The sequence below is a fragment of the Xyrauchen texanus genome, chromosome 39, assembly GCF_025860055.1.
Source record: "Xyrauchen texanus isolate HMW12.3.18 chromosome 39, RBS_HiC_50CHRs, whole genome shotgun sequence".
NCBI classification, from domain to species: domain Eukaryota; kingdom Metazoa; phylum Chordata; class Actinopteri; order Cypriniformes; family Catostomidae; genus Xyrauchen; species Xyrauchen texanus.
In genome coordinates, this window is record NC_068314.1 from 19,028,794 (window position 1) to 19,056,392 (window position 27,599).

Sequence of the window (27,599 nt, forward strand, 5' to 3'; positions counted from 1 at the left end):
TGTCGTCTGCTGGGATTGGGAGGAACCCCTCTCCCGTTATCTTTCTCTCATCCCTCTCCTCCCCTTGTCCTACCTAGGTACCTAGGAGGTGGTGGAAGACCAGCCGGCAACAGAATGGCCAAAGGGGAAACTCCTCCCACCAGGAAGGAAAGGGGGGAGTAAGTCAGACTGGAGGTTCCCCAGCCAGAATCGGGTGGTGGGGGTATGTGACAAGGAGGAGGGCTTGGCCAGGCCTAGAGGATTCACGCCCGGCACTGAGTTGCCCAATTAGCAGGAGAGAGATAAAAAAGGAGCCGAGAACACCCGAGAGAGAGAGAGAGTGTTGCAGCAGTGCTTTATGTGTGTGATTTTGTTATATTTCAGTTCAGTGTTTTATGTTGAATTAAAGTCTTTTTGATTGTTAATCTGGTTCCTGCTCCTCCTTTCCTAAAGAACGAGAGGCTTGTCTGCCTCAGTACTGAAGAGCGATGGCTCGGTCCTGTTCTATGTGGATTATAGAAAAGTTACCGCAGTGTTGAAATTTGATGCTTATCCAATGCCTCGTATTGATTGCCGTATTGATAACTGCTTGATTGGTTGGGCATGGCTTGCTTTTATTCGACACTGGATTTAACAATGGGATATTGGCAGATCCCCCCTAACACCGATGTCCTATGACAAAAACGGCCTTCTCCACACTGTTTGGCTTACACTAATTTATGACCCTTCCATTCAGTTTGTTTGGGGCACCGGCTACGTTTCAGCATCTTATGGACAGGGTCTTCAAACCACATGCTGCGTATGCCGCTGCCTATTTGGATGATATCATTATTTATAGTTATGATTGGCAGCAGCACATCTGGGGGCCGTTCTGAGGTTGCTGCGATAAGTGAGGCTCACAGCACACCAGAAGAAGTGCCCAATTGGGTGGGTGGACATATGTTATCTGGGATTCCACTTGGGCCATGTTCAGGTGTGGCCCCAAATTTTAAAACTGTAGGGATTGCTACATGCCCAAGACCAAGACCAAAAAGGATGTGAGACTTATCCTAGGGCTGGCTTCCTCATTCCTTGAACCTGTTACAGGTGGAGTGGTGGTGGTATAGTGGGTTAAAGCACTAAACAGTTAAACAGAAGGTTGTCGGTTCGATCCCCACAGCCACCACCATTGTGTCCTTGAGCAAGGCACTTAACTCCAGGTTGCTCCAGGGGGATTGTCCCTGTAATAACGGCTCTGAAAGTCGATTTGGATAAAAGCATCTGCCAAATGCATAAATGTAATGTATTGTCGAAGGATTCAGATGTCACCAGCCCACTGACTGATCTCACTAAAAAGGAAGCTCCAGACCTGGTACAGTGGACAGAGCCATGCCAACAAGCATTCACACAGGTAAAAGCTACACTTTGTGGTGGGCCACTTCTGAATTCCCCTGACCACTCTCTTCCTTTTGTTTTGTAGATGGATGCATCGGACAGGGGGCTGGGTTATGTACTGTCCCAAATGATAGAGGGGAGGAGCGCCCCGTGCTGTAAATTAGTCAGAAGCTCTCTATGAAAGAGATGAAGTACAGCACCATAGAGAAGGAGTACTTGGCCATCAAGTGGGTGGTCCTCACTCTCCGCTACTTGTCATGTCACATTTTACATTTTAAAATCAGTTAGCTTTAGGCGTTGGTTAATGGTAAAGATATCTGTTTTGTTCACCTCTCATTTATCTTTTAGGTCACTATTGGTTGGATTAGGCTAAAGGTTTAGGTTAGGTAGACATATTTTACACATTAAAACACTCATCTAAAATATGATTACATCATAATTTCATTCGCATTTTGTGTCCCCCGCTAGATATTTCATTGGGAAACCACAGCCAAACATGTAATGAGGCATGTAATTTTAGTTTGCAAAATGTTTGCCATTGTCACTTGTGCGGAATATGCATCAGAAGGTTATTAAGCTGTGTGTGAGTGAGCAGTCTGAGACTGAAACTAAGACTTTGTTTAGACTGGCAGCATTTATTTTTTTATTTTTTTGCTATTTATTTTCTGGCTTAATATTTCATTTAATTCCATTTCAGATTCCATTTAGTTTGTCTGAAAAGTCTGAAAAGTTAAAAATAACATGAAATATAATGTTTACAAATTTGATCCAAACCACATGCATATGTGGTTAAAATCCAGTCAGAGCCTGAACAGTCAGATAGGATTTAGAGTTGTGTCTGAATACACCTCGTTTTTGCTCACTCTTTCCTCGTATAGTGATCTATGTGACATTCACAATTATGAATGAGTGGACAAGTTAGCGTTTTGGATACAGTATATGCATAAATACGCAAAATACCTCTGTCACTTATGTACTCTTAAGCCTCGTAAGTTAGAGGAACATTTTTATTTTTTAATACTCTTTGCTCAATGACACTGCTTTAAGTTCTGAAAGTATTTACTATAGGCATTGCACTGACTGGATATTGACTAAACAGATCAGACTTTATCACTTGGAAAATGACAACATGGCCTAAATATCTGAAAACCCATTCAGAATTGTGTGCATTTTGAACAAAGCCTAAGATATAGGTGACAGCAATATACAGCCATGCTGATCAAACGTCTTGGTTACTGTTGTAACCTCCTTTCCCCTAGGGAAGGAACGAGACGTTGTGTCAAATGAAATGACACAAGGGGTCTTCCTGGGACGCCAAACGTTCCTCTGAACCTAAGAAAAGGCCAATGTCAAGTTGGCAGACAGAATTTGCATGCCCCGCCCCGGACATACGGGTATAAAGGAAAGCGGGGCAGCGAGTGCCAGTCAGGATTTTGCACTGAGGAGCCGAAAATAAGGTACGGCCGTTTAGTGTTAGGTCTAGTGCTGTGGCAGGAGGGACACAATGTCTCATTCCTTCCCTCTGGGAATGGAGGTTACAATAGTAACCATGACGTTCCCCTTTTGTCACTCACTCGACGTTGTGTCGAATTAAGTGACACAAGAGGTCCCATATAAATACGCCATGCACTGACCGTGTTACGTGAACTGTTGAGACAGGTGCACCTGTGTCGGCTGCACGTTGCCCTCCCCAATGTCCCCAAAGAGATGTCACATACAGACCTTAGGTTCCCTGCACCCCTGAGGGGGGGGGGGGGCAGGTGCTACCTGACTAACATGGGATCAAGCCCAGCTTGATTTATCCGGCGAAACCGAGCCCGTCGATATCCCCATATCGCCTTCATCACCAGCCGGATCATCCTTAATCCTGTGGGAAGAAGGAGCGACGCGGGGGGCGGCTGAAGTGACATTCACCTTGAGGAAGGAGAGCCATGACCGCAACGCTGCCATGGTCATGTTCTCGCAATTAGTACATGAACCATCCACGAACGCCACCTCAGTGTGATCGCTGCCCAGGCACACGAGGCAGCCTCTGTGGCCGTCGGTCTTGGAGAGAAATCGACCGCATCCAGGAATAACACAGGGGTGGAAAGGTATCTTGAAAAAGACGCTGCTGTGTATTGCTCTTTTGTGAGTGGAAAACTCAAACTCTTTTAGAGAAATCAAACACTTTTAGGAGGAGAACACTCTTTTAACAGTGAAAAGCACTGTCGAAGCGCCCAGGGTCGTAGACTGCACAGCGTGCAGAGAGAGAGAATGCCAGCTGGGAACGCACCGTAGATCCAACAGCAATGCTTCTCGCTGACAGAGGTGAGTGAAACAGTGGTGAATTTCAGCTTGCTTGTTGCACAACCGTTCGGCTCCAAAAATAATTCTGACTGGCACTCGCTGCTCCGCTTCCCTTTATACCCGTATGTACGGGGCGGGGCATGCAAATTCTATCTGCCAACTTGACATTGGTCTTTTCTTAGGTTCAGAGGTACATTTAGCGTCCCAGGAAGACCCCTTGTGTCACTTCATTCGACACAACATCGAGTGAGTGACAGAAGGGGAACTGACAACTTCCAACCTCACGTCTCACTTTATAATGCTTTGACCTTGATAAAAAACATGATTTTATTTATATTGATTCACCAGCCATTTAATGAATATATAAGTAAAGGCTTCTTTTTTTGACAATTGTTGATCAAATGTATCAATGCAAAAGGAGGACAAACACAATGACCTGATGTTTTGAAACAAATGCAGTGACAGCAAAATTTATTTCTGGCAGTGTAAAATAATACTTCTAAATGAAAAATCCAATGAATATTTTTTCTGTATCAATTCAGCAGTGATATTTACTATTAACAAACCCATAAGGACAATAGAAGTGAGTAGAACCGAGCTGAGACATCACCATAGTCGAGTTGAAAAGGCAAAGGAAGAAAAACTGTAATTCCTTATTCTGCTGACAATGTCAAACAGCAATATATTCATTAATGCTCAAATGTGTGAGATTACATTTGAACACATGTGATCCCAGCAAAACGTACTTCATAAATCTGTAAGACATCAGAAAAGGCTGAAATTGAGGTTCATCCCCTCGAGATGGGTTATGCTGCTCTAACTGTGTCTCTAAAGTGTGTTAAGGGTGAAATTAATATCATTAGTTGGCCAAAATAGTGGTGGAATTACCTTCTGGATGTCGAAGAGAAGAAACTGTGTTTTGATAAATTTGTTGTCAGCTATTTCTGTAAAATGATCTCAGATGGTGACTGCCGAGTAGCGTTTTTCTGTATGTGTTCAATAAATTATCTTGTTGTTTGGTAAGACATGTTTGGAAAAATTGTGGTTCACAAAATAATGTTTTTTGTCTTCCCCCTTTATTTTATTTTTCAAATCAAAAACCTTGATTGTAGATCAGTGGAATATTGTACGACAGAAGAGATGTTTGGCATTAGAGAGTGAACTTTTCATTTTTAGATTTTTCATGAACTGTAGTTTCTTTTCAGGGCCATGCACAGACATTTTGAAGGGCAGTGGCCCAAACCAAAAAAGGGGCACTAAGAGGGTGGGTTGGGTGCTTGTTAATACAAATTATCCAGTTGTTATATACAATTAAAAGTGAAGCCAGTACATGCTCTAATATATGTCAGACTTTATTGTAGATGTTTTGATAGAACATCACAATTACACATTGCTGATAAAACAGAAACTATTTACTGATTTACAGTTTGATATTTACCTGTTCCATTTGCAGCAAAACCTTTTATTTGGTACCATGTCCTTAAAGCTCTTGATAACCTCATCTTTTATGATTGGGATGTCCCAAAATGTCTGTGCATGGCCCTGTCTGTATCATCGTATAGCCTTTCTTTCTAAATCTGAATATTTTCTGTCTCTGGCTCAGTTCCAAGACCAATATCCAAGTATTAGACATTTAATTTCATATTATACTGCATAAATCTATATTATATACTATACTATGCTAATTTACAACTCATTTAGGACATTTATATTACCCTTTTAACTATTTATAGGCCTACTATTAATATGTTCTTAATAAAATAATATAAATAGCCTATGATGTGTTATAGATTACTAGGATCAACTAAGACAAGTGAGTATAATGGGAAATATACTTAATTACAAGAATTAACGTCTGACAAACTGTCTGCTCTATATGATGATTTACCTGCTGGCTTGTCTGGAGCTTTGAATCCATGTTTGCAATGTTGAACTGCCTTTAGCAGCCTTCCTTCGCTTCTCTTTCTCTCTCTGTCTTCTTTTTTGTGTAGGCATTGTTTTTTTGTTTACAAAGTGTGCCAACAGCAAATTTGTTGATATATATATTAGATCTGATCTGGTACAATAATTTGATTAGACAAGCATTCTAATTCTAAAAACATGGATATTTTGTACAAATTGTTAGAAGACCAAGAGCAAAACATTACCGACAGAAAACCCAGAGCGATTAGCGGAATCAGTAGATCTTTAACGGAGTGACAACACAACCCTTTGAGCTGGGGGAGCGAGAGGGGCACCTCAGTCGATGAGGGCAGAGGGGCAGTGGCTCTAGCCACTGGGCCACCCCTCTGTGCGCGGCTCTGTTTCTTTTCCATTTTTTAAAAGTTATGATGACTGTTTCTGTCCTACAGTTTACCCTCCAGCTCATCTATTTCCATAAAATGTAATATCTTATTTTTTTTTCATATTTATCGCTCTTTCCATCCATCCGTTTACACAATATAAGGGATATATGCATATACTGTATAATTGTGGCACATATGGATAAAAAAACAATTTTTAGAGGACAAAGTGTAAGAAATACAATCACGCATATGTGTGTGCACACACAACACATGCTCCTGGCTGTTAGGGAGAAGGCTCACTGAGGCTCAGCTGGGCTCCATCTGCCTTTGCTGGGCACCGGCTCCCAGCTTTCTCCTTTCTCTGGAATTAAATTGAAGCAGTGACATCCGAGGCAACAGAAAAAAAAAAAAGTCAATTTCACATTTTTAAGAGCTTTTTAGAAAAATCAGTCCTTGGCAAACATCAACTATATACATTATTTGTGATTGTATATGTTGTTTGCAAAAAATAAATAAATAACAAAGGCAGAAAAAAAAATGACAGAATTATCTATTGAGGCAGGGCATGAGCAGCTCATTTTTGTTTTGGCACCCATATTAACAGATTACAGCCTTAACATTGCAGGCAGGAGCCGCAAGGTGAGGCGTACCAGAAGCAGCAGAAAGCGGATGGTTTCGGTGTTGAGCTAATTTTTGCCACATGGCTCACGCTGAGCTCAGCAGCACTGGGTGTAGTAGAAAGCTAAAATAATCAGTAGATAGAAAAGATGAAAAAGCAAATTAAAAATATTTAAACCAAACCTACAATATACTACAAGTTGTAGTTCTGCATACAAACAAACACAAAATAACTAAATAAAGGAAAGTAATTAATTAAACTGAAAAATAGTCTACCTAACATGGCATGCTTGAATGCTTGAAGTCCAGTGTGAAGTTTCCACAGTCTGTGTTGGTTTGTGGAGCCATGTCATCGGCTGGTGTTGGTCCACTGTGCTTTATTAAGTCCAGAGTCAACGCAGCCGTCTACCGGGACATTTTAGAGCACTTCATGCTTCCTTCAGCAGACAAGCTTTATGGAGATGCTGACTTCACTTTCCAGCAGGACTTGGCACCTGCCCACACTGCCAAAAGTACCAAAACCTGGATCAATGACCATGGTATTACTGTGCTTGATTGGCCAGCAAACTCGCCTGACCTGAACCCCATAGAGAATCTATGGGGCATTGCCAAGAGAAAGATGAGAGACATGAGACCAAACATGAGACCAAACAATGCAGAAGAGCTGAAGGCCGCTATTGAAGCATCTTGGTCTTCCATAAGACCAAGCAGTGCCACAGGCTGATAGCATCCATGCCACGCCGCATTGAAGCAGTAATTAATGCAAAAGGGGCCCAAACCAAGTACTGAGTACATATGCATGATTATACTTTTCAGAGGGCCGACATTTCTGTATTTAAAATCCTTTTTTTTTATTGATTTCATGTAATATTCTAATATTCTGAGATTCTGAATTTGGGGTTTTCATAAGCTGTAAGCCATAATCATCAAAATTATATCAAATAAAGGCTTGAAATATCTTACTTTGCTTGTAATGAGTCTATATAATATATTAGTTTCACCTTTTAAGTTGAATTACTGAAATTAATGAACTTTTGCACGATATTCTAATTTTCGAGTTTCACCTGTATATTGTACATATCAAAATATAAATGAAAAAATTCACAGTATAACATTAACACATGTCATATTTTTTACATAACATAACTTTTAGATGGACGGGTCAAATAAAGTGGCCGGTATAACTCCGCAGCACATAAAAATAAAAAATTAAAACAGGGCATCCAATGAGTTGTGCACGTTCAACCAGTGTGAATACAACAAAAAATGTCCACAGCAGGGGCGTCGGACTGGGGGGGTAAAGGGTACCATGTACCCAGGGCCCGAGGCAGGGGGGGCCCCTTAGAAGTCAGTTTTCTATACATACATATTTGGTACGGGGGCCCAGCAAGATGGTTTGTACCCAGGGCCCAAAATTTGGTGCTACGCCCCTGGACAAGGTAATTTGGTTACTTAGTACTTACAAACTTGTAAGTGCTTACTTCAATACTAAACAGAATGACCATTGTAACTAATGCTAGTATCTGTTTGAGAATGTAAACTTTATCGTTACAAACCTACTTGTCAAAAATGACATGCAGATTTTCACTTTCAAATGATGAATGTTTGAAAAAATTATTAAAAACTGCTTAAAGATTTTTTTGTGTGATTTTTGATGCTCTTCTGGTACAGTTGAAAAGAGATCACTTTGCTTTTGCTTCTCTCAAGGCTGACAAGGAGTCGATTGCAGGCTCAACGTTACAGTTCTTTTTTCATGCGATTGTATGAGTAAGTCCAATACAGAGAAGATATCTATAATAGATCACTGAATAATACCACAAATATCCCCTCAAAATTGTGTATGTGCATGTTTGAAATTGGGCCAGTTCTCATGCAATTTAACAGTACATTTCTTTAATTATTTTCATACAATTTTCTTTTTCCTACAGCTTAGTTTGACAGTAACGTACTGTAAATAGTTCTTACAGGATGGTATAGTGGAAAAAACAGCTATAATACTGTAAAAACAACAAAATTGACAGCAACATATTGTAAACAGGATCTACAGTAAGTTGCATTTGGAAATACAGCAATAATACTGTCAAAACAACAAAAATCATTTACAGTGTATATATCCACTGTCATGTACTATAAGCCTATATGCAATTACAATGGAGGCTACACCCCTCGATGCAGCCTTAGTATTTATGAAATTAAAACAAGTATGATGGACAAAAATAGACCATGATGAAAAACTACTACTCTTTCAGTGACAGATTAAGATTTTTCTAGTGCAACATCTGGCCACCATGATCATGTTCTTTGAGAACCTACTGTAAGCCAGCCATAGATACTACTACTCTTACTGGCACACTAGTCAAACAAAACACACATGCACAATGGAGCAGAGAGAGAGACGTTATGCACCGTGACACACACTTGCATCCGCACATGCTCTTGCAGATTCTTTTAAAAGGAATATTCCGGGTTTAATACAAGTTAAGATAAATTTATAGCATTTGTGTAATTTCGACTTGTCCCTCCTTTTCTTTCAAAATAGCTAATAGGGAGGTTACAGTGAGGCACTTACAATGGAAGTGAATGTGGCCAATTTTTGGAGGGTTTAAAGGCATAAATGTGAACGTTATAATTTTATAAAAGCACTTACATTAATTAATCTGTTAAGACTCATGCATTACTTGAGCTATAACATTGTTTAAATTGTAATTTTTACATTCGTTTTAGAGAATAGTGTTTGTTGACATTACATCGTCTTGGCAAAAATGTTACTAAAATCATGTTAACACACATATTATTTATGTCTTGTGGCTATACTTTTGAAGTAGTGAGTTTGATAATGTTTACATATTGGCCCCATTCATTTCCATTGCAAGTGCCTTACAATTTACTTAGATCTTTGCTTTTTTTTAAAGAAAAGGGGCAAATCAAAAATGTATTTTTGTGGTAATGAACATAATGCCACAGATGCTGATGAATGAGCTTAACTTGTGCTGAACCATGAAAATTCCTTTAACTAAAGCAGAGACCAGCTTACAGAGGTCTTTGAAATAACAAAATGGAAATTCAAAAGAACACATAAGGTTGCGACTAACTCCTTCCTGCTGATGTTGTACCTGTGTTTAATGCAGACAGCCATGCTAGGCCATAGGCAAGCCATTCGATTAACGCATAATTACCTTGCCATTGCCATTCTGTTCCCATCTTAGAAATGCAGATGAATCTTAAACCTCAAATTAAATTGTTCATACTTTCCCCAAACTCAACAGGTTACAAATCCAACATACATGTAAGTGTCAATCTACGCAAACATTCTCTCTCTCTCACTCACTCTCTCTCCCTCTCTCTCTCTCTCTCTCTCTCTCTCTCGATATTAACCAAAGCACACTAAATGTGAATGACAGTGGTGGGTAACTCAGAGGAGGACTGACTAGCCCTCTGGCTAAACATGTCTTAATTTGTCCCTCTTAATGAACTTGGTAATTAAATCAAATTGAGGCCCATTAGTTGAGTGATTTTTCAAGCTGATAATGTGCTTCCTCTTGCAAAAACTTGGCTTCCTGCAATTAGAGAAGCTTGAACAGAGACAAATTGGAGCATTTAGTTGTGTACTCATGTATTTATACTAACAATAAACATTTTTAATGATAGGGAGTAATCACAGACAGCTGAAGACATTGAGATATTGTGATCTGTGGCCACTTCTGCTGACACAAACATACACACACAGCCTTAAGAGGTTTTTTGGAGCCTTTTTGCCTCTATTAGATAGTGTACAGAAGAAAGAGCGCAGGAAATTATTAGAACTTAGATTACTCACAAAAGTGTAACCGCTCACTGTGCAGAGCATGTACACTAACTTCAAGGCCATGGCTTTGATAGTCTTTCAGCTTGTAAGTTTTCAACAAATGACATCTTTATTGCCACAATTGTCATTAGGAATATGCATATCTACATATTTTCTTAATGGATTTGTTAGGTTGTCTGAATGACTAGTTGGTCTTATAGTATAATTACGCTGATTTATTTTCAGATCCACCACACCCTGATCAGATGTGTTTCTGTTGGGGCATTGCATACAATTTTTTAAAGTTAAATTTAAAAAAAATGCCAAAGTGAAAGAAAGCGCACTGTTCATGGTGCTCAATGATGTCTGTCTTCATGTGTATGCAGATCAACAAAAACACCTCTAACTTTGTCTTGCTAATAACTATTATAGTCTTCACCAGTGGCGTTTCTAGACATACAGGTCTACTGGGGCACAGGCCCCCCATTACTCATATCACTTTTTTTTCAAGAAAGTTTGCACTATACAAAACCTTGCTTAACCCACTATTCCTACACTGCAACAAGTACTGTAATTTCCGGACTATAAGCCGCAAATTTTTTCCCATGCTTTGAACCTCGCGGCTTATACAATGACACGGCTAATATATGGATTTTTCCCGCTTTCAAATTTTATAAAAAAAAAATTTAAAAAAAAACATTCTGTGACGTGCTCAGTTTTTTAGCGGCGTGAAGCTTTCATTAGACCAATGAAATTGCCGAACGGGTTAAGGTCAAAACAACTTTTTTTGTTTACTATTTAGATTAAATCGAGCGCGCTCAAACTTCCCATCATTCTGATTACGGTAGTAATTTTGTCACCCTCACCATGGCAAAGACATGGATAAACGCATATGATGCTGCTTTCATGTTGAAGGCGATTGATCTGGCTGCTGCACGGGAGCTTGGTCTTAATGAGTCGATGATAAGACGCTGGAAACAGCAGCGTGAGGAATTGACTCAGTGCAAAAAGACAACTAAATCTGAGGCTATTCAACTCCGACACCGAAGGAGATGACTTCAGTGGTTTCATGTGCACAAGAGGAGGAAAATAGTGACCAATGACTTTCTTGGTAGGCTACTGTTTACTGCAAATGTTTTATTACAAGCCGTGTGTGGCAGCGGGGGCGTGTTCAAGCGCCTGTCCGGGAGAGAAAAGCTGTAAGGGCGCTTACACCTGAGCTAAATTATGTCTAACACTGGTGTCTAATTTCAAGTGCCCTGCTTCATGTGTCCTTCTTGGGAAAACTGTCACATGGGCACCAGTGTGACAGTTTTCAGCAGGGCACTTGACGTTCCAGGTAAGGCTTTTAATGGCCACAGCAATGTTTACAATCAATTTTATAAAGTTTCTCAATACTTCTATGCGCCAACACTAGACTGACGTGTGTCACTTTCTCAGCTCTGTGGCTGCTGCCTTTTTATGCCGCTCTCCCCATGCTTACTGAAATTAGACACAGGTTTTAGACATAATTTAGCTCAGGTGTAAGCGCCCTTACCGCTTTTCTCTCCCGGACGGGCGCTTGACTACCCCCCGCTGCCACACCGTGTTTTGTTAAAGCCTATTTATTTTTGTTACAAGCCATGTTTCGTTAAAGTTAATTTGTTTCAATGTACCGGTAGGCACCTGCGGCTTATAGACAGGTGTGGCTTATTTATGTTCAAAATAATATTTTATTTAAAAATCAGTGGGTGCGGCTTATATTCAGGTGCGCTCAATAGTCCGGAAATTACGGTACTGGGAAAGGTAAACATGTAAAGATATTAATCTTTATGAAAATATTTATTTAAGTATCTTCAACATACTGTACATGAACATTCTTAACATGTTTTATGGCATAAAATGCATACTCTTTATAACAAAACCAGAGACAACTGTCTTGCACATTTGCATTGTTCTATATTACACATTACATATCAGGAAAACCTCTGTCAAGTAAGTCTATGGAATTGCATTATCCAATGTCAGGCAAAACGGCCTCAGATGAAACAGCTTTAGACAAAAAGGTATCAGAATGAGCAGTATGTTGGTCGCTAGGCAGAGTTGGTAGCTAAACTGGCTGAGTTTGGTTGCTACCTTGTGAACTAGCTGAGATATATCTAACTTTATAAATGCAGAAGTGTCGTTTCTATAAATTAATAACTAGCTAGCTAATATTATTGGTGTAAGTTTAAACTGATGTTTGAAACTCATTAAGTTTACTTGCAACAACAACTCAAAACAAGCCAAACTACAGTCCTTTTTAGTTGCTAAGTAATTAGAACACAGCAGCCATAGTTACTGACAACTGTTTATGTAGTGTCCTAAACTAGCTTTAGTGAATTCAATTATTAATTTCATATCCAAAAGATTTATTCAATTTTATGATAATCAAAGACAGTACAACAGAATACAAAAATGTGTTTATTTTCTCTGCAATTCCAGAGACTTGACGGAGGTTTTCCCGAGACTTTTTCATCTGATGTCTGAAACCTAACTCTGACAGCTGAGGATGTAGTTTGTTCATCATGTAGTTTGTTTACCTCCCACAAACTCATATGTCCTTTCTGTTTTCATAGCCTACCTCAATTCTGACGTGTTTGCCGACACCTGGGCAGGGTTGCACCAGCTGTGCGTAAGTTCTCACATATGTTAGTATGCAAAGTTCACACGTAGAGCTTACTAGTTAGTTTGTAACTAAGTCAGAGTTTAATTTTGTAGCACTACATGTTCTTAAGGCAAGAATTAACTAGTTGGTCTTAAACTCTCCATCAAGTAATGCGTAGTCGCATAATATGACATTTACCTGTATTTATCCAGTAAGTGTTAAAAAAACATGAATTGAAGTTGTATCTCGCTACGGTTGATGTTCAAACCTTGTCTGCTCGTGTAACAGTCAGCTGTAATAAATGATATCCCATTAAAATATGATATGTAATAAAAGTAGATTTAATATATAGTATATTTGCCCTGTGTAAATAACAATATATAGGAACTGTATCTAAAATAAATAAAGGGTGATAAATAAATGCTAATACACACAACAGGCTGGAAAAATAGTCATTTATTCATTTTAATATCTTATATATTTCGTATATGTTGCCAATTGACACCGGATGACGCACACTGGAAACTGCGTCTTCGTGCTGATGAGACGCTTAATATAATTGTTTTTTCTCTCTCTTGTAAATGTAAACGAGTGTAAATGCCAACATCATAATATATGTTGAAATTATTAATGAATATCATGCAAAACATGAGCACGTTGATGTCATTAAATGAGTCTGCTTTTTTATTCCATCTGTTACTCCTGGTCAGAGGCTTCCATAAATATTTAGTTTATACGTAGTGTTACGGTCTACCTAAGTTTAATGGTGCAAAGCTCAAATATTTAGTAGTGTGTAAATTGTGACTTAGTGCCCATTTACGCCACAAATAGGCTAAGTTGTAACGTACGTATAGCTGGTGCAACCGGCTCCTTGTCTTGAGTGTGCGGCTGTGCGCGCTGCAGTGGCTTGGGTTATAGCAAGAGCACAGGCGCGCGCCGCACGGACATGGATTTCTGCAAGCATGCATCATATTTGTGTTTTTGGTTAACTGCGTTTCCTTTACAAGGGTTGACTGGGTAGGTTACTGGGTTGCATTTAGATAGTTCTTTTTTTCCGGGATTATCAATCTAAATGAATGCACTGACAAATAAAGTAAATAGTTAAAAATCAAACTTGAGCATTTACTGGGGCACAGCAGATTTATATTGGGGCACGTGCCCCAGTAAAAGGGGTCTAGTGACGCGCCTGATCTTCACATTGCTGTTTGCAATTGCACATTGCAATTTGATGGCTGACAGCAATTGTCTTGAAATGTAATGTTCAAGACAATGAATGGTGCTTTGATGGCTTTAGCGGCAGTGCCTTTAAGAGATAATTCACCCAAAAATAAAAATTTTCTCATTTACTCTCACGCTATTGAAATCCCAGATTTGTATGACTTTCTTCTGCAGAACACAAATTATGATTTATAGACAAATATTTCAAATGAATGGGTGTCAAAATGTTGATGCTCCAAAAAGCACATAAAAGTATCATAAAAGGAATCCATGTGACTAATCCATAACTTCAGAAGTGATATAATAGGTGTGGGTGAGAAACAGATTATAACAGTCTAAGGATGGGCAAGGAGGTGGCGGGAACTGGCTGAACAGGAGACATAAACTTTAATGGTAAACTTAAAACCAACAAAAATAATTATTTTCCCTGCCCTGTAGGGAGCGATATACATGACGAATGTGAATCACCAAACACACAAGATGAAGAATGTAAAAATGTAGATTGACTGAGTAGGGAGGAGAATTTAGAGTTTAATAAAAGGTCTTAATTATTTATCTTTTTCTGACCCACACCTATCATATAGCTCCAGAAGACATTGATTTAACCACTGGACTCTTATGGGTTACTTTTATGCTGAGTTATATGATTTTTGGAGCTTCAATATTTGACATTCATTCACTTGTAGGCCTACTGTATGAACCAAAACAGCTAAGAAATTCTTCTAAACATCTTCATTTGAGTTCAGCAGATGAAAGAAAGTCATACACATCCGGGATGGCATGAGGATTAGTAAATGACGAGAAAATTTACAATTTGGATGAACTAAACCTTTAAATGGATTTGGAAATTTCGAACATCCTGACCCACCACTATTCGTCACTTGTGATTAATTCATTACAAAAGTGTGCGATAAAAGGGGGGTTACCAAGATAAATTTGTCTGGCACGTGAAATCAACATGCTGGCGTCCATGGGATAATAAAACAGCTTTTTCTAGGCAACTGATGTAAATGAAGTTTCCATGTCATGTGAGAGCAAATTATTTTAAACTCAAATGTACTTATTTTCTTTAGATATAATTATTTTTTATTTTTTTTAAGTGTAATAAGAAATACTTGGCTTGTAGCTATTAATGAAACAATGCATTTAGAAGTGAATATGAGACGTTATAGTTTTTAGCTTCATGAATGTTTGCTGTCATTGTCCATTTGACATACAGTGTTGTTGGTATTCTCTTCCTCTGGCACATATTTATCACATGTGCTAACCACGTTCAGCTCTCTGTATTTCATCCTCCAAAAATGCCCAGATCATTTCCAGGAACAGATTGTACTCTGCTTTCTTATTTCTCCCAAGGTGATATTAAAATTTCACTTTCTCTTGGAATGAATTTACACGTTCGGGTGCTAATTTTATGGATTTATACAAGATTGAAATGAATCACATTCTGGCTGTACAACTTCTTTAGACAGATCCACGAGAAGGCAAATAAGGAATGGATATTCCTTAATGATTTATTCATGAGGAATTTAATTGAACTTTTTAAAATCCTTATGTTGCTATCACTAAATTAGCTATTTAGAATGATTGCCTTGATTTGCATAATGTAGATACCTTTTAGACAATGAAATCCATTGTCATGCCAATGCGGAATGTGTCTCTTCAGTGCAGTTGCTGTGTTTATAAGATCATGTTTATCTTGATTGAAAGTGCTGCCCACAGTGCCAATGTCAAAGTAATCTGCTTTGGAAGTTACTGGAAAAGTTGCTGGAAGCCACACTCAAAAAGTTTGCAAAGTTGTCAACACAGAACAGCATTTATAATATCATCATCGTAGTCGTCTCTCAAACAGCACCACACCGCACAAACTTAATCCTCTACAAATCATTTGACTTTTAAATTTAATCTAGACCTGTGTTACAATTTAACTGTGTACATGATTACACAGCAAATTAAAAACCCTGTCCACATGGGGGTTGTCCTTCATAAATAGCCGAGACTGAGGGAAACTGATTATGTGGTTATCAGGGGTGGTCCAGAGCTGCGTCTGCTTTCCCCAGGTGAGGGATGTGGCAGATAAGTGTCAGTAGCTGCTTTCATTTCCGCTCGACTCGTGGCTTGCTGAATGAACACATATGTGCACACACTTCTGTCTTTTTTTCTCTCTTTCTCTTACTATGGGCACATGTGCACCCTAGTTCTATCAGAAAGTCTTGAGATTGTTGGAATAATATGAATGAAATGTTACATTAATATTATGATTTGGCATAACCATCGTCCTACAGTTCAGCGCTCCAATGCTGCTTGAGCGGAGCTTACCCCAAAAGGAAATAGAACCTAATTTAACCTAAGCCCTCAAAAGAAAATACAAAACCAAATGATTTGACTCAGAACAACAACCGGGTCAAGAATTCCTTTTTATTTTAAATTGTAAAGCCCCTGTGAATGGGTGAGCCTTGCTTGTGCAATATCTTTGCAGAAGGGTAAACAATGGTTGTGAATGAACCCTTGCTAAGATTGGCCCTTGCAAAAGGCAGGCATAGTTTAGCAATGCCCCTGCAAAAGTATGAAACAATGTTTTGCATTTGAGCCCTACAATTAGGGCAACGTCATTTGTGCAGTACTCCTGCTGGAGGACAAAAGACATTTTGCATTTGAGCCCTAGATAAGGTCAGTGTTGTTTGTAAAATGCCTTTGCTAAAGAAAAGCAGCATTTTGCATTTAAACATATTTTGCGTTTGACTATGTTTCGTGTTTGAGCCCTACGATGAGGTTATTAAATAATGTACCTTACTTACCTGCTATTACTTGTTACTGCCCTGACTATGAGCACATGTAGTGAGCACATTTGTTGATGAAATAATGTAGAGAGTATGAGTGGGGAGCTTACAGTATGTTTTGACCATCACATGCAGAAATGAACTATATGCAGAAACTTGATTAATGAAGCTCGGAATCCAAACGTTAGTGAAAAATGCCCCATAGTGTAGAAAGGCCCCATGTTTAGAAACCTTCATGGTCCTATACTAATAAAATAATAATTTGTTTCATTGACACATGGTAATACGAATCTCTCCATTGTAATGATGACAGATGACCCTCATAAAATGAAACATGTGACTATTTTTTACAGAAATGTAATGAGCAATGCCTACCGCTAGGTGTCAGAGGAGACGTAGCAATGATGATGCTTTCCCTTTAAGGAAATGTGGATGTGGATGTGGATATGTGAGAAAAGAAGACACAGCGTGATTTGATGTGCGATAGGAGCAAAAACACATGCAAGAAGCATAATCTTGACAGATGATCGGATATCATGCATAGAAGTACTTGCATGTAAAGACGTGCATTCATATTGGAACATGCTTCCCAAATAGGAGAACACTCAGGTATGCAAATGCTGTGGTAACTTTTGAGAAATGTGCTCCCATGCTCACTTAACATGGTCAGTGAGAATAGAATGCTCTAGTAAAATGAATATTGCCACTTGAAGCTAAATTAATGCATTTTAAAGTCTAAGATGAACAGAGGATTGAGAACATTGGAAGCAGAAAACGTCTTGGTTACTGACGTAACCTCCGTTCCCTGATGGAGGGAACGAGACGTTGTGTCGCTGAGTTGACACTAGCGGTCACTCCAGCGGAGCCCGGTCATCTCTGATTTTGAGAAAAAGCCAATGAGAATTGGCGTGTGGAATTTGCATGCCACTCCCCTGGACATAGGGGTATAAAAGGAGTGACGCTGCAAATACATTCAGGTATCTCCATCAGGGAACGGAGGTTATGTCAGTAACCGAGACGTTCCCCGTCTGTCACTCAGTCGATGTTGTGTCGCTGAGTTGACACTAGGGGTCCCATGGAAAACGCCACAGAGCTGAACTGAGTTACGCAGACTAGCCGTGCGAGACGGGCAAACCTCTGTGTGCCTCGTAGCCAGCGCAGTAAGCCATCGCATAACTACCCCCAACAGACTGGCAGGCATGAAGTGGTCCCCTGCACCTTGGGGAACGGCTAACTGCTCAGACGTATAAGGACTTGCTGGCCCAGCCGGGGCCTTCTCTCTATTATTAACCCCTGTAAAAGGAACAAAATCGTTTGGCTGGGGGCCAAATATATATGGTCCAAGCTGGGGGGTGTCCCTCCAAAGAGGAGGACACCGCGGAGACCACACCCGGCCCCGAGAGGGGGGTTTAGGTGGAATACACACACGGTCTTACCGGTTAGCAGCTGAAGCACATCGTGTAGAACGGCATCGTGGTAGACCCTACCCAAAGGTGGGGAGGGGTTACTACAAACACGGCGACCCAGGGCAGAGGGCCCTCTGTCCAAGGAAGATGCGGTTTACCGGTAGGGAAACCATTTTGCGGGATATACATCACATGAGGTTGCCGAAGGGGACAACCAGCACATGTGGAGCACTTACCTCAGTACGGGGGCCTAGTGACGCCCGGACCGGGACGGCAGCAAGCCTCTCCGAAGACTCGACGGCCGCTAGGCTAGGGAGGAATAACGTCCAGGGTTCACACTTCCTGCAAACGCAACTGGGGAAAAGAGCGCACGTCTTCACCTCAAGGGAGGGGAAAGGCGCTATGCACAAGCGATACACCCGGCCAGCTGACCCGAACTTACCTGTTTGTGTCACCTGATAACACACGGGACGAAACTGGCTCAACCCTGAGGTTATAGAACCTCGAAAGCCCCGTTGCCTGACCCTCGAAGGCAAACCGGAGAAAGGGTCTGTGCCGAGGAAGGATCGAGACATGAAAGTACGCGTCCTTCAGGTCTACTGCCGCGAACCAATCCAGATGCCGGACGCTCGCTAGAATGCATCTCTGTGTAAGCATCTTGAACGGGAGTCTGTGCAAAGCCCAGTTCAGAACTCGCAGGTCAAGGATTGGCCGCAACCCGCCGCCTTTTTTGGGTATGATGAAGGGCTGTAAAACCCCTTCTTCATCTCAGCTGGAGGGACAGGCTCTATCGATTTCCGCATGCAAGGCAGCAGCGTTCTTGCAATGGGGCGGAGCCCGGGGTGCTGAGTCTAGGGACATCGAAGCACTTACCTGGCTTACCGCTCCCGGAACAACCTGAGATGGAGGAGGAAGAATTTTGTCCTCGTGGCCCGTGGAGACTGTCGGCTCTGGGCGGGGTTGTGCCACGGCTGGGTGCGTGGAAGCGGAAGACCCGGTTCCAGGGCGCTGTACCTGCCAAAGAGAACCGGTGGCCGGCCATCGTGATAACGACGGCTGGGGAGACCGGAAGTGTAGCCCGGGGGCTGAGGAAACTGCTCTTTTTTTTGGAAAATGTGGGGACCGCAGCCTGCGGTGAAATACATTTCAAAAGGAAATAAGGATTCTCCACCCGCCCCTCCAGCGGGGGAGTGAGTGGTCTGCTTACCAGCTCCCAAAGTGCAGTTTCCTGAGTCCCAGGGCTGCCCGTCTCAGGGGCGCTTCGAAGCCTTCTTAGGGTTCTTGGCGGCCGGCCGTGTGGCGGGGGGCGTCGCCGTCCTGCGGGTAGCTATGGCAGGCTATGGTGGAGCTGGTGTTGTTACTGCAGGGGGACGCGCTTGGCGACGAGCAGACAGGGTGCAGGGCCTGTAGCTCCGCCTGGGCAGGATATGCTGTATAGTCTCCGTCTGCCTCCTTACCATTGAGAACTGCCGGGCGAAGTCTCCAACGGTGACGCCAAACAGCCCAACCTGGGAGATGGGGGCGTCAAGGAAACGTACCTTGTCTGCCTCTCGCGACTCGACCAGGTTGAGCCATAGGTGGCGCCCTCCACCTGGCGGAACCGCCCGAGAGGCCGCGCCATGACCTTCGTTGCCCGGAAGGCGAAGTCGGTCGCTGAACGCAGCTCCTGCATTAGTCCCGGGTCAGGACTACCCTCGTGTAGTTCTCTAAGTGCCTTGGCTTGGTGCACCTGCAGGAGTGCCATGGCATGTAAAGCGGAGGCGGAGTGTCCAGCGGCGCTGTAGGCTTTAGCCATCAGACATGACGTCAGCCTACAGGCCCTGGACAGAAGCCTCGGGCGGTTCCGCCAGGTGGAGGCGTTTTGCGGGCATAAGTGCACCGCGACCGCTTGGTCCACCTGGGGAATCGCCGTGTAGCCCCTTGCCGCCCCGCCGTCAAGGGTAGTGAGAGCGGAGGAGCTTATCGCTCGCGTGCAGACAGTGAAAGGTGCCTGCCACGAGCGCGTAAGCTCCTAATGCACCTCCGGGAAGAAAGGAACGGGGGCGGAGCATGGCCGTAAGCAGCGCTCTGGCCCCAGGAACCAATCGTCGAGCCGCGAGGGTTCGGGGGGAGGCGGAGGGTTCCACTCCAGCCCAACACTCATGGCTGCCCGGGCAAGCATGGCTGTCAGCTCCGCGTCAGCCTGCGACTGAGCCGCCGCACCCGAGGGTGGGAGCTCAGCCGAGTCTTTAGCGTCAGACATGACGAATCCGCTCTCCGATGCCGCGATGGAGATCTCATCGTCGTCAGGCGCTCCGAACAAGATCGCGGGTCCGCTATGAAGCGAACCGGCAACCGCGCCCCAGCGCTCGGTTGGAGCATACGAGCGTGGCGGGGAGTGGGAGGTCCGTGGGGTTGTACCCGGCGGAGAGGCTCCCACTGAGGTCCCCATATCGCCCCCAGCGCTAGCCGACACCGCCTCATACCCATAGGTAGAAGGACCGAGTCGGGGAGCGGCTGGGGTGGCTCACGCTCTTACGAGTGCGAGCCGCGACCGCAGCGTAGCCACATAAACCATCCACGAACGCTGACTCTGCGTGGGTAGCACCCAGACACAAGAGGCAGTGATCGTGGACATCACGCAACCAGGGAACACACAGAAACGGAAAGACATCTTGAAAAAGACGCTTCACCGTTTGTGCCACTCTTTTATAGAAATATACTCTTTCAATTGTGTTTTTATATATATATATATATATATATATATATATATATATATATATATATTTATAAACGAAGTTATTCACTCTGTAAGCTCTTTTATCAGCTGCTGAAGCGCCCAGGGGAGTGTGCTCAGCACAACGTAGTATGCGAGGGGGAGGCCCCCTGGAAAGTGCCGTATAACCAACAGCTTCTAGAGATGAATGAAACAGCAGATGAATTCAGCTCTGTGACTGCTCTCTCGACTCCGAAGAAGATATCTGATGTGTATTTGCAGCGTCACTCCTTTTATACCCGTATGCCCGGGGGAGTGGCATGAAAATTCCACACGGCAATTCTCATTGGCCTTTTCTCAAAATCAGAGATGACCGGGCTCCGCAGGAGCGACCCCTAGTGTCAACTCAGCGACACAACATCGACTGAGTGACAGACGGGGAACCTGAAACCCCATCTACCACCAGCTACATTTGCATTGATGATTGTTCCCGAAAAGAATAATAAACAGAGAACTTAAGTGTATTTTCCTGATGGAGACTGGTCAATGAAGAGCGTAAACATCAAGGTGAGTGATTATCCAACCTGAAGCGACTGTATCTTGGAGAAGCAAGGCATAGCATGAAGCACGATGTGTGTTTCACTCACATGCACGTGAATTAAAACACGCAAGTATGCAACCAATGAGAGGCACCTGGCAGGCTTATAAATCAGAGGCTGTATTGTGATTGGATGTGATGCCTGATGAATCCCGAGATCTTCCTGCTAGAACTACACTTGCGCTTACATTTCAGTTCCAAGCATTTTAAATGTGGTTTAACTTTTACTTTAGTTTAAAATGATGTAAACTCACATTAAATGAAGATGAAGATTAGCTTAATTAAGTGGGTCGCCTCATGGATACTATGTTGAGATAATTTGACCAGCTGAAGACCTCTCACCTTATCTCAATTTTTTTTCTCCTGCTATTGAACAGTTTTGCTGATAGAATAAATTAAATATGGTTGACTGCAAACAAAGTATTTCAACAATATAATCAGCAACTAAAAAGCTTGTAAGAAACATCAATATTTAAGTCATTTTTTACTATAAATCTACCTTTCACTTCCACATTCTTCTTCTTTAGTTTTGTGTCGATTCACATTATTCCTGCATATCACCACCTGCTGGTTGGGGCTGGTCAACGGTGGAGATTTATAGTAAAAAAAAAAAAAAAAAGAAGAATAAGGACCAATCACATTGCTTCTGTTGACAGGGATTTAACCACTGGAGTCATTTGGTTTACTTTTATGCTGCCTTCAGAGTTCTGACCACCATTCATTTGCATTTAATTGACCAACAGAGCTGATATATTCATCTAAAAATATTTGTTTGTGTTCTGCTGAAGAGAGAAATGTATACACATTTGGGGTAGTCTGAACGTGAGAAAATGTTGAGAGAATTTTAAAGTTTGGCTGAATTACTCCTTTAAATATCTTTCTGCATTCCTGTGTCAAAGTGATAGACGGGGTTGTCTCTTTCTGTCAGACATGTATTTTTATGATGGGAAAGTTTCATCACACTCAAACATAGGCAGAAATCACGGGGGAGTCTGTGGGGGGTTGTCTATCTGAGGGTTGTCCCCCCCTAAAATATCATTCAAATATGTGTATTGTAAATAATATAATGATATATTCTTAAAATAATTGTTTAAGAAATAAAATAATACAAATGCAAACGGGGCAACAACAAAAAAAACCTTAGTGTCCCCTTCAAAAATTGCTCTTGAGAATTGTTATGTTTATTGTCCCCCCCCCCAACATTTTGATGAAATTTTCGCCCCTGCACTCAAAAATGAAAATTTTGTCATCATTTACTCACCCTCCTGTTGTTCCAAACCTGTATTACTTTCTTTCTAGTACAACTCAAATGCAGATGTTGGGCAGAGGGGTAGCCTCAGTCACCATTCACATTCATTGTATGGTAAAATTATGCAATGAAAGTGAATAAAGTCTGAAGTTAACATTCTGCCATCTTATTTTGTTTTCCACAGAGAAAAGAAAATCATACAGGTTTTGACCATAACCTGTAGATTTGACCTTAAGAGATTTGTATTAAATTGTATGATGCACAAAAAAGGTTGTATTTTTTTCCATTCATCATTGATTTTATTTGTACCTTATTAGAAATTGTCTATACAATAAGAGTTTACCCATTCTTAGTTATATTCAACAAATTTGCCAACATACAGAACAATCATTTTGTTCTTTTCCTGCCTCTATCTTTTTGCCTCTTCCGATTCAATTTACGGAAGAGCATAGATGAATACATTTGTAGATGGAAATTCAGTTTGAATAATAGATGAGCTGAAGTGGTTTATTTGAATCAGAGGTTGAGATCCCTTGATGAGAAGAACATTTCTGTACCAAACGTTAATGGATTTCTACCGTGCATACATATTTCACCCACTTACCCACAAAATGCAATTTATTTCACTCTTATAGGGAGTCATGGTAACACTGCTGTCTGTTAATTCCACTGATATTCAAAATGTATCAAGCATACATTTAATTATACATTACATCATGCCAGACTTCCATGCTTGGCTCTAGCCACGTCAGGTAAGCATCGAATTTGGCTGAAGTTTATAATAAACATGTCATACAGTATTGTCATGTTCATATCACTAAGAGGAGAGTGTCTGGGTATGAGCTGAAGCAATTGAAGAGAACAGAAAATAGTTGTATTATATAGTCAGTATTTTGTGTAGTGTCTGATTAAACAGTCCTACAATGGAGCAGTTTGGCTGTTTTAGCAGGGTTTCGAGCACTTGTCAATTGGCCATGCTGGGAGACCAACTAAACATGCTTTTGCTTTTTTTGCTTTAGGCTTAGGCAAATTGTTTTCCTTAATTTTTTTTCTTCAGGGCATCAAGCGTTACTTCAATATACCAAAGATTATTGCAAAAATTCATTTGAGCCAGGAGAGGAGATTGTAGAAAAAAAATCTGCATTCTCCAAACCTAAATAACATCATTGCATCAAGCTCAAAGGAGTTATATTTCACCTTTTATGCAACTTTTGGCTTTCTGCTCTGTTGAGGTCTCTTGATATTCTCTTACTTTTAGGAAACACAGGCAGTTCCTGTGTCTTTCACTGGGTTTCAATGACTCCTTCTCCTAACGGGTGGAACCAGAAGTATATGCCAGGCGTACATGTGCCTGTGCTTTTGAAATCTTTATCTGGCTGAAATATGGATTGCTTGAGGCTCAGGAGACATCACGTCGCACACTCTTAGATGAGGATGACAGTGATCCAGAGTGGAGGATATGATGTTGCACTGTTAAAGTTGTGTTTTTCACCTGGGACAACATACAGCAGAACATGAACTGTACCACAGGCACCTTTTGCGTTTTTGATCGCTTACTGAATGCTTTGATCAGTGTTGCATACCCTGGTGTTTATGTCCTCTTCCTTGCAGCAAAAAAAAAAAAAAACCTTTGTGCATCTTGCTTAAAAAGAAATGTTTATTGAAGAACAGTTGTGTCTTCAAACTTATGGCATTTTTTCACTCTGTTATACAGAATATTCTTGTTAAAATAAAACAACTGAAAGTCTCCATCTGAATGCTTTAATGTTCACCACTAAATGCTTAATCAACTAATATATTCTGTGTAGTAAATCTATATTAACCTGTTAACCTGCACCAGTGCGCAGTCGCACCGAAGAGTCCCCCCAGTTTAATGTTTATGAATAGATTTAACGTGAAAGAACATCATTAATCTTGGCAAACTATATATCATTTTAAAGGTGTAAGCCTCAAGCATCGATGATAGAGCTCTGTTTTTCGATGAAAAGCTTATAACGAATGTATTTCTTGCATTTATGTAAGCAATACAGATCAAACAAACGTAATCAAAAACGGAGTACTTACCAGTAGTGTCGTAATAACGAGCCACACACGCATCCACTGCTAAAAGTTCCAGATTGGATGGAAAGGTGAGGGTCCACTGAATAACATCCCATAGAGCATTTTTAGTCCAAAGAAACAATAACGTTGTAACATTGATGGTTATTCCTTTGTTTACATCGAGTTTCTTCAGGGTGAAGTATCATACTTGTCGGTTATGCAATAAAATTATGCATAAAAACAGACTCCCGGTAGCCGAACGTTATATGGGTGTGTTGCTTAGAGTGTAATGAACAAATTAAGACCGCACACACACACACAAATACAAAGATAGACAATATATAGGTCGAAATATCCAAACACTGCGGTCAGTTTTTTGACGTCATGATATGCTGATCCTATTGTTTTGTCTTTACAACGAAAGCCAATGAAAGAATTGAGATGATATGACTGATAGAAAATGTAGCCAAGCAGTGCACGATTCCAACGATATCCGGGAAGTTTAAATTCCTCGTGAACAAGATGTTTTTTTATTTATTTGAATCAGCCACTCTAACCTGCGAATTAGGCTGTGACCACACCCCGTCATTTGACAACAAACGAGCCATAGTAAAAAGACGGTTCCCCAGTCAACATCTGTTTTCGCGTCTTACTTACTGGACGGATTATCTCATCAAATGGATCGTCAAAAGAAGTTTTTTTCTGCTGAAGATGTTTTATTTGAGATCACTCGAAGCAGCGATGACGAAATTGAGGAGTGAATACAGCGACGACGGTGATATACTTGAGGACGGAAAAGATGGTCCAATTTTACATCGGTGAGTTGCTATGTAACATGCACACATTATACGTGTGTGTGTGTGAGAGAGAGAGAGAGAGAGAGAGTGTGTGTGTGTGTGTGTGTGTTTGTTTTCCCATTTGATTTATATGGTAAATGCATTGTGGTCTGAAAAGACCAAATATAAAACAAATGGCTTGTCTGATGGCTGGCCATCAGTGTGATTGTTTGCTGGTTCTATGTCTGACCATCCATATGAATGCTGTCTGTATCACTGGCCATCACCAGCCATTGAATGTTGAATGGGCGACTATCGGTATGAATAGTGTATATGACTAAAATAGCTTGCAGTACCCTTCATAACATTTGATCATTAGGTTGCTTTTTGAGGTATCCAAGGAGGCTTCTTGGTACCTGGACATAGTCTTGGAAAAAATATTGCAGAAATCTCATTTTTCATAATATCTTCCTCAAATGTGAAATATAAACTGATGAGACTTGTGGCTTTCAATCAATTGCCTAACTGGATTCATCCAGGTTTGTTTTCATTGATTTTTCCATAAAATAATGAAATGTTACTTGCAGTACAAATTATCTTCAAGACACTTTAAATTCTATAAATTTTTGTCTGTGTAAGTTTTTTCAACTTTTACATTTGGGTAATAAACTCCAAAGTGTCTTCTTTTTAAATATGTCTAAATTGTGCATGTAGAGCAAATTGTTCAGTAACTACAATTATTTTAGTTTGGGGATGTCATTTCTGGGGATGTGCCTCAGGCAGGGGAGGTAGAAAGGGAACCGACATAGTCTTGGAAAAAAGCTTGCAGGAACCCCATTTTTCATTATATCTTCCTCAAATTTGAAATATAAACTGATGAGGCTTGTGGCTTTCAATCCTTTACGTAATTGGATTCCTCCAGGTCTATTTTTATATATTTGTACATGAAATAATAAAACATTTTTTGAAGTTCACATTACTTATGAGGCACTTCAACTTTTATAACTTTTTATTTGTTTGAGCATTATCAACTCTGATTTGTTGTTAGTAGAGTGCCAAGTGTCTTCTTTCCAAAGAGACCTTAATTGTGCCTGTGGTACACTGTTCTCAGGAGCTATATTTATTTTAATTCAGGTATGTCATTTTCAGCTGTGAGCCCCTGAGTGGGGGTGCAGGTTAACAGGTTAAACAGATATTCAGTATGATTACCAAATCATACCTAAAAAGCCACACCTACAAGGCCCAAGAAGGGAAAGGAGGAAGCTGGGACCAGCTTGGCAAAAACATAGACATTTAATAACACTTTTCAGCATAGAGAGAAACAAAAACATTTCAGCCTGCATCAAATCTTAAAAAAACTCAAACACACGGACAAGCTACGTACATCTCTCTCCCGTCTGCCGCTGTCTCTTCTCCTTAAATACTCCTGCCTCCCTTCGCTGGAACATAGGGCCAGTGTGGCGCACAGGAGGAAGTAATTCGCCACTTATCTTCCCGGCCTCGCTCTGCCCAGACGCAGCTTGGCTCCGTCCGGCTCACCACAGGCCTTCAGGGGGGTTTTACAGATATAGTGTAGACATTGGGGCAAAATTTAGAGTGCACAATTTGTCAACTTATGCACATACTTTTCAATATCACACAAGCAAGAGTGCAATTTGGCCCTACATCAGCATTGCTGTGATTCGGCCGGAGGCAGAGTGCCATAGTTAATTACAGAAGTGCTGATTTAGGGCCAGATAGCACGATTGCAAGTATGATATTGCTTATATACAACAGTTCAATGAACAAGAACATAAAAAAAAAATAGGAAAAACTGAGTACGGTCATAAAAACGCATTTGTGCATGGAACTACTTTCTTACGTGACGGATCAGAATCTGCTG